Raw genomic sequence first — 8,393 nt, forward strand, 5'->3', positions numbered from 1 at the left:
ATGGTATCTTGAGTGCGTAGTGATGTGCGCATGGTGCAAATTTCGCCAGTACAGTAGGTGGGTGGCGGGAGCCGAGCTGCTATTTGCGTTCCAAGAGTGGTCGGATGTCGGAGGGGAACTTTTTTTGGCCCCTGGTGTTCTGCTGGCGAGCCGATCCGTCGTCTTTGCCACCCGATGGCCTCCTCCCCTTGTGATCAGCGTTAAGCTTGCCTGCCTGCTTGAAGACCCAACAGTTACGGTTGGTATGATTAGCTGGCCTATCAGGGAGACCGTGAATCTGACAAGGTCGGTCCAATATCCTGTCAAGGGTGGATGGTCCATCCTGGTTTGCCTTTAGTGGCTTCTTCCGTTGACCAGGCTTCAGATTGTGAAATCCGGCATTCACCGATGTGTCGCTTATGTTGTTATGTTCGGTTCGTTGTGGCTTGCCGTTGCCATCTCGGATTTTGGAAGTGCCCAGGCCGCTGGCGTCGTTGCTTTTACAAGCAAGCCAGTTGTCTTCTCCCGTGCAGAAGCGGTTCATTAGAGCGGTGAGGGCTGTCATGGATTTGGGTCCTTCCTGGCCGAGGTGACGCGCAGGCCATTCATCTCGAATGCTATGTTTGAAGGTCACGAGGGCTTCTGCGTCCGGACAATCGACAATTTGGTTCTTTTTGACTAAGAACCTGGTCCAGAGCTCCCTAGCTGACTCGCCGGGCTCCTGGACAATGTGACTTAAGTCATCGGCGCATAATGGCCGGACATATGTTCCCTTGAAGTTATCTCGAAAGGCGTCTTCCAAATCTTCCCAGTTGCCAATAGAATTTTCTGGCAAACTGTTTAACCAGTACCGAGCTGGCCCTTTAAGCTTGAGAGGTAGGTATTTAATGGCATGGAGGTCCTCTCCGCGGGCCATGTGGATATGGAGGAGATAATCCTCGATCCATACCACGGGGTCTGTTGTCCCATCGTATGATTCGATGTTAATGGGTTTAAACCCGTCTGGAAATTCGTGTTCCATTACTTTGTCCATGAAGAAGAGGGGGTGTGTGGCTCCTCTATGTTGGGCCACACTATGAAGTACCTCCGGCGGGCTCCGTTTATGGTGCTCGGACCGGGCGTGGTCGGCTCTGTAGTGTCCGGATAGGCAACCATCGTCGTCGGTCGGGGTATATCTTCGTGATCTGTACATCGATCTTGTGCGTCCTGCTCTACCCTCCATGCCGGATGGGTTGGTATGGTGCTCTGCTTGGGCTGCTGCTTTGTCTGGACCGAACTGTGATCGCCCCGCCGCATTATTCGATGGTGGTATGGGCTCCATCGCCCTGCCATTGTATTGAGGGAGCCACCTACTCTTGGGGTGGCTTTTGTCTGGGCTGCTAAGGCCGTATTATTCGGCGGCTAGGACCTCGGTCCATCTATCATTGAGCGTCTTGGCTTGCTTGAAGCTGCAACTGCTTCTTTCTTAAGCTCCTTGCAGTGGCTATAAGCTGGCGTTTAAAGCGCTCCTGCTCGAGAGGTTCCTTTGGCGTGGTAAAATCCTCGTTGCCGAGGATCTCCTCCTCCTCGGAGAGGGGGAAATAGTTTCTGTCCTCCGAGTCCCCACATGTGGCATGTTTGTCAGGGCTGTCTTGCCCGTCTTCCTGTTCCTCCTGCTCGGATTCTACTTCAACAGGGTCTTCGTTGTCCGGAGTATCGTCTTCTCTGGTGCTGGCAGTGTCTTCTCTTGGGCGATGAGGCCCAGGGCGCCGATGTCCGGGCTGTGTACTAGGTGGTTTATCCTCGACCGGATTATCCTTCTCATCGTCGAGAGCGCCGTAAGGTGTGTTTATCATACATACGTCATACCAGGAAGTGCCTGTCCCGTGTCTAGCAGGTAGTAAGTTCTGGCCTTGCCCCTCATCGTCATCCATACCGTCGATGTCTCCGGTGTGGGGATCTGGTGTGTTGGTTACATCTTTAACAGTGGCTATGAAGTGGGTGGTGGGTGGGAAGCAAAATTCTCCGTTGCCCGCCGCAAGTTCAAAACGAACATAGTTCGGAGATGGGTCGCCCACCAGGGATAGGTTTTTAAGCGAATTTAGTGTGTCGCCCATGGGTGAGTGTTGGAAGACATCTGCGGCGCTGAACTTGAAGATTGATAACTGATCGAGTTCGGCGTACGCAGGCTCGCAGGGTTCGGAGCTCGACATCGGAGGCGAGTCCGGGGTTCCATTGATGCAGATACCGTATGAAGTGGAATTCGCGTGTAGCTCTAGCGCCGCGGAATCGGTGGTACCCATGATGGGGTTGAGCTTCCCATCTTCGGACGACTTGAACTGCTCCGGATTTGAGGCCGGAGCTGCTACAGGAGCTATCTCCTGGATGCAGCCTGATGACAGGTTTAAGCCATGTTCATCGGGGCGATGGGGAGCGATTGTCGCGGTCTCAGATACGTCAAAGATCAAGTCTCCACGGATGTCCGCAACGTAATTCAAGCTCCCGAATCTGACCTGATGGCCAGGGGCGTAGCTGTCGATCTGGTCCAGATGGCCAAGCGAGTTGGCCCGTAGTACGAAGCCGCCGAATACGAAGATCTTTTCATGGAGGAAGGTTTCTCCCTGGACAACGCCATTACTAATGATCGAAGGGGCCATCGAGCCCTTTGCTGACGGCACAGTGGAACTCTCAATGAAAGCACCAATCTCGGTGTCAAAACCGGCGGATCTCGGGTAGGGGGTCCCGAACTGTGCGTCTAAGATCGATGGTAACATGAGACAGGGGACACAATGTTTACCCGGGTTCGGGCCCTCTCTATGGAGGTAAAACCATGCGTCATGCTTGATTGATATTTATGAATATGAGTGTTACAAGAGTGGATCTACCACAAGATCGTAATGGCTAAACCCTAGAAGTCTAGCCTATGTGGGTATGATAATGAGTATATGTGATGTCCTTTCCGGACTACCCCCTTCGGTTTATATAGACACCGGGGGATCTAGGGTTTACATGGAGTCGGTTGCATAAGAAGGAATCTTCGATCGCTAAGCTTGCCTTCCACGCTAAGTAGAGTCCAATCCGGACACAATGCAGTCTTCGACCTTCATGTCTTCACAGCCCATCAGTCCGGCCCAAAGGATAATAGGCCGGACGCCCGAGGACCCCTTAGTCCAGGACTCCCTCAGTTACCACTCAAGTAGAACAAGTACTTAAAGCTCAGAATGATTTGCTCAATGAATTAAATAATAAGAAAAATGATAATGCTGTTAGAGTTATGACTAGAGGGGGTAAGATGACTCAGGAACCTTTGCATCCTGAGGGCCACCCTAAGAGAATTGAATATGATTCTCAAATAATTAATATTGATGCACCTAGTTCTTCTAGGAGGAAGAGAAACAAAAATGATAGGACTTTGCATTCTTCTAGTGAACCTATTGTAGATACACCTGAGAATCCCAATGATATTTCTATTTCTGATGCTGAAACACAATCTGGTAATGAACATGAACCTAGAGATAATGTTAATGATGATGTTCATGTTGATGCTCAACCTAGCAATGACAATGATGTAGAGATTGAACCTGCTGTTGATCTTGATAACCCACAATCAAAGAATCAATGTTATGATAAGAGAGACTTTGTTGCTAGGAAGTACGGTAAAGAAAGAGAACCATGGGTTCAGAAACCCATGCCTTTTCCTCCTAAACCATCCAAGAAAAAGGACGATGAGGATTTTGAGCGCTTTGCTGAAATGATTAGACCTACCTTTTTGCGTATGTGTTTGAATGATATGCTTAAAATGAGTCCTTATGCTAAGTATATGAAAGATATTGTTACAAATAAAAGAAAGATACCGGAAGCTGAAATTTCCACCATGCTTGCTAATTATACTTTTAAGGGTGGAATACCTAAGAAACTAGGAGATCCAGGAGTACCAACTATACCTTACTCCATTAAGAGAAACTATGTCAAAACTGCTTTATGTGATCTTGGAGCTGATGTTAGTGTTATGCCTCTCTCTTTATATCGTAGACTTGATTTGAACAAGTTGACACCTACTGAAATATCTTTGCAAATGGCTGATAAATCAACTGCTATACCTGTCGGTATTTGTGAGGATGTGCCTGTTGTGGTTGCAGACATTACTATTTTAACAGACTTTGTTATTCTTGATATTCTCGAGGACGATAGTATGTCCATTATTCTTGGAAGACCCTTTTTGAACACTACAGGGGCTGTTATTGATTGCAAAAAAGGCAATGTCACTTTTCATGTTAATGGTAATGAGCATACGGTACACTTTCCGAGGAAACAACCTCAAGTCCACAGTATCAATTCTATTGGAAAAATTCCCAAGATTACTATTGGTTAAATTTCCTCTTCGTATTGTCAAGAAGAAATATGATATTCTTAGTGTTGGGGATGTGCATATCCCCGTTGAGGTAACCTCGTGTTATTTGAAGATTCTCCGGTTTCATGTTATTCGGAAAGAGTTTGTTAACAAGACTTGATCAACCTTGTTAGTTGATTCCTTTTGATGTGCATGAGATGGATGAAGTTAGAAAGCACAACTCTCTGTAACCTCTTTTTACTTTCTGTTATTTAGATTAAATAAAGCAAAAATAGTATTTTCTGTCTGTTTTCTGAATTACCCTTGCAATAAAAAATACCCCGAAAATAAAAGTTCTCCAAATGCCCTAAAAATTTAATATGATTTTTTCTAGAATATTTTATAATTATTAGCATTGAGAACACACCAGGGGACCCACCACGCGCCCACGAGGGTGGATGGCGCGCCCCCTGCCTCATGGACCCCATGTGGGTCCCCTCCACTTATCCTTGCACCCACACACTTCGTCTTGCTCCAGAAAAAATCACCCACCAGCTCAAACCCGAGTTCTAGCTCATCTTGCTGCCATTTCGATCTCCTTGCTCAAATCTCCATTCACAAAACTGTTGGGGAACACAGTAATTTCAAAAAAATCCTACGCACATGTTGGAAATATGCCCTAGAGGCAATAATAAAAGCATTATTATTATATTTCTTTGTTCATGATAATTGTCTTTATTCATGCTATAACTGTATTATCCGGAAATCGTAATACACGTGTGAATACATAGACCATAATATGTCCCTAGTAAGCCTCTAGTTGACTAGCTCGTTGATCAACAGATAGTCATGATTTCCTGGCTATGGACATTGGATGTCATTGATAACGAGATCACATCATTAGGAGAATGATGTGATGGACAAGACCCAATCCTAAGCATAGTACAAAGATCGTGTAGTTCGTTTGCTAGAGCTTTTCCAATGTCAAGTATCTTTTCCTTTGACCATGAGATCGTGTAACTCCCGGATATCGTAGGAGTGCTTTGGGTGTATCAAACGTCACAACGTAACTGGGTGACTATAAAGGTGCATTACAGGTATCTCCGAAAGTGTCTGTTGGGTTGACACGGATCGAGACTGGGATTTGTCACTCTGGATAACGGAGAGGTATCACTGGGCCCACTCAGTAATGCATCATCATTATGAGCTCAAGGTGACCAAGTGGTTGATCACGGGATCATGCATTACGGTACGAGTAAAGTGACTTGCCGGTAACGAGATTGAACAAGGTATTGGGGTACCGACGATCGAGTCTCGGGCAAGTAACATACCGATTGACAAAGGGAATTGTATACGGGGTTGATTAATCCTCGACATCGTGGTTCATCCGATGAGATCATCGTGGAGCATGTGGGAGCCATCATGGGTATCCAGATCCCGCTGTTGGTTATTGACCGGAGAGTCGTCTCGGTCATGTCTGCTTGTCTCCCGAACCCGTAGGGTCTACACACTTAAGGTTCGGTGACACTAGGGTTATGAAGATATGAATATGCAGTAACCCGAATGTTGTTCGGAGTCCCGGATGAGATCCCGGACGTCACGAGGAGTTCCGGAATGGTCCGGAGGTAAAGAATTATATATAGGAAGTGCTGTTTCGGCCATCGGGACAAGTTTCGGGGTTATCGGTATTGTACCGGGACCACCGGAGGGGTCCCGGGGGCCCACCGGGTGGGGCCACCTGTCCCGGGGGGCCACATGGGCTGTAGGGGGTGCTCCTTGGCCTTCATGGGCCAAGGGCACCAGCCCTACTAGGCCCATGCACCTAGGGTTTCCACCACGGAGGAGTCCAAGTGGTGGAAGGCACCCCGAGGTGCCTTGGGGGGGAGGGAAACCCTCCCCTGGCCGCCGCACCTAGGAGATTGGATCTCCTAGGCTGCGCACCACCCCCCCTTGGCCCTCCTATATATAGTGGGGGAGAGGAGGGATTTCAAACCTCAGCCTTTGGTGCTTCCTCTCTCCCCGTTACGTCTCTCTCTCGTAGTATAGGCGAAGCCCTGCTACTGTGACGCCCTGCATCCTCCACCATGCCGTCGTGCTGCTGGATCTTCATCAACCTCTCTTCCCCCCTTGCTGGATCAAGAAATGAGGAGACGTCATCCGTTCCGTACGTGTGTTGAACGCGGAGGCACCGTCCGTTCGGTGCTTGATCATCGGTGATTTGAATCACGTCGTGTTCGACTACATCATCCCCGTTCTTTGAACGCTTCCGCTCGCGATCTACAAGGTACGTAGATGCATCTAATCACTCGTTGCTAGATGAACTCCTAGATGGATCTTGGTGAAACGAGTAGGAAAATTTTTGTTTTCTGCAACGTTATCCAACAGCACACGCAAGATCATGGTGATGCATAGAAACGAGAGGGGAGAGTATCGTCTACGTACCCTCATAGACCGTAAACGGAAGCGTTATGACAACACGGATTGGGTCTTGTCCATCACATCATTCTCGTAATGATGTGATCCCGTTATCAATGACATCCAATGTCCATCGTCAGGAAACCATGACCATCTATTGATCAACAAGCTAGTCAACTAGAGGCTTACTAGGGACATATTACGATCTATGTATTCACACATGTATTATGGTTTCCGGTTAATACAATTATAGCATGAACAATAGACAATTATCATGAACACGGAAATATAATAATAACCACTTTATTATTGCCTCTAGGGCATATTTCCAATAGTCTCCCACTTGCACTAGAGTCAATAATCTAGTTACATTGTGATGAATCGAACACCCATAGAGTTCTGGTGTTGATCATGTTTTGCTCGCAGAAGAGGTTTAGTCAATAGATCTGCGACATTCAGATCCGTATGCACTTTACAAATATTTATGTCTCCATCCTAAATATATTCACGAATGGAGTTGAAGCGACGCTTGATATGCCTGGTCTTCTTGTGAAATCTGGGCTCCTTGGCAAGGACAATAGCTCCAGTGTTGTCATAGAAGAGAGTCATTGGGCCCGACGCATTGGGAATAACTCCTAGGTCGGTGATGAACTCCTTCATCTAGACTGCTTCCTCTGCTGCCTCTGAGGCTGCTATGTACTCCGCTTCACATGTAGATCCCGCCATGACGCTTTGTTTGCAACTGCACCAGCTGACTGCCCCACCATTCAAAATGTACACGTATCCGGTTTGTGACTTGGACTCATCCAGATCTGTGTCGAAGCTAGCATCGACGTAACCCTTTACGACGAGCTCTTCGTCACCTCCATAAATGAGAACCATATCCTTAGTCCTTTTCAGGTACTTTAGGATATTCTTGACCAATGTCCAGTGTTCCATGCCGGGATTACTTTGGTACCTCCCTACCAAACTTATGGCAAGGTTCACATCAGGTCTGGTACACCGCATGGCATACATAATAGACCCTATGGCTGAGGCATAGGGGATGACACTCATCTTTTCTCTATCTTCTGCCGAGGTCGGGCATTGAGCCATGCTCAATTTCACACCTTGCAATACAGGCAAGAACCCCTTCTTGGACTGATCCATATTGAACTTCTTCAATATCTAGTCAAGGTATGTGCTTTGTGAAAGACCAATGAGGCGCCTCGATCTATCTCTATAGATCTTGATGCCTAATATGTAAGCAACTTCTCCAAAGTCCTTCATTGAAAAACACTTATTCAAGTAGGCCTTTATGCTTTCCAAAAGTTCTATATCATTTCCCATCAATAGTATGTCATCCACATATAATATGAGAAATGCTACAGAGCTCCCACTCACTTTCTTGTAAACACAGGCTTCTCCACAAGTCTGCATAAACCCAAATGCTTTGATCATCTCATCAAAGCAAATGTTCCAACTCCGAGATGCTTGCACCAGCCCATAGATTGAGCGCTGGAGCTTGCATACGTTGTCAGCATTCTTAGGATCAACAAAACCTTCCGGTTGCATCATATACAATTCTTTCTTAAGGAAACCAGTAAGGAATGCTGTTTTGATGTCCATTTGCCATATCTCATAATCATAGAATGTGGCAATTGCTAATATGATTCGGACGGACTTCAGCTTCGCTACGGGTGAGAAGGTC

This window comes from Triticum urartu, chromosome 4 (genome assembly GCF_003073215.2).
Source record: "Triticum urartu cultivar G1812 chromosome 4, Tu2.1, whole genome shotgun sequence".
In the NCBI taxonomy this organism is placed as follows: domain Eukaryota; kingdom Viridiplantae; phylum Streptophyta; class Magnoliopsida; order Poales; family Poaceae; genus Triticum; species Triticum urartu.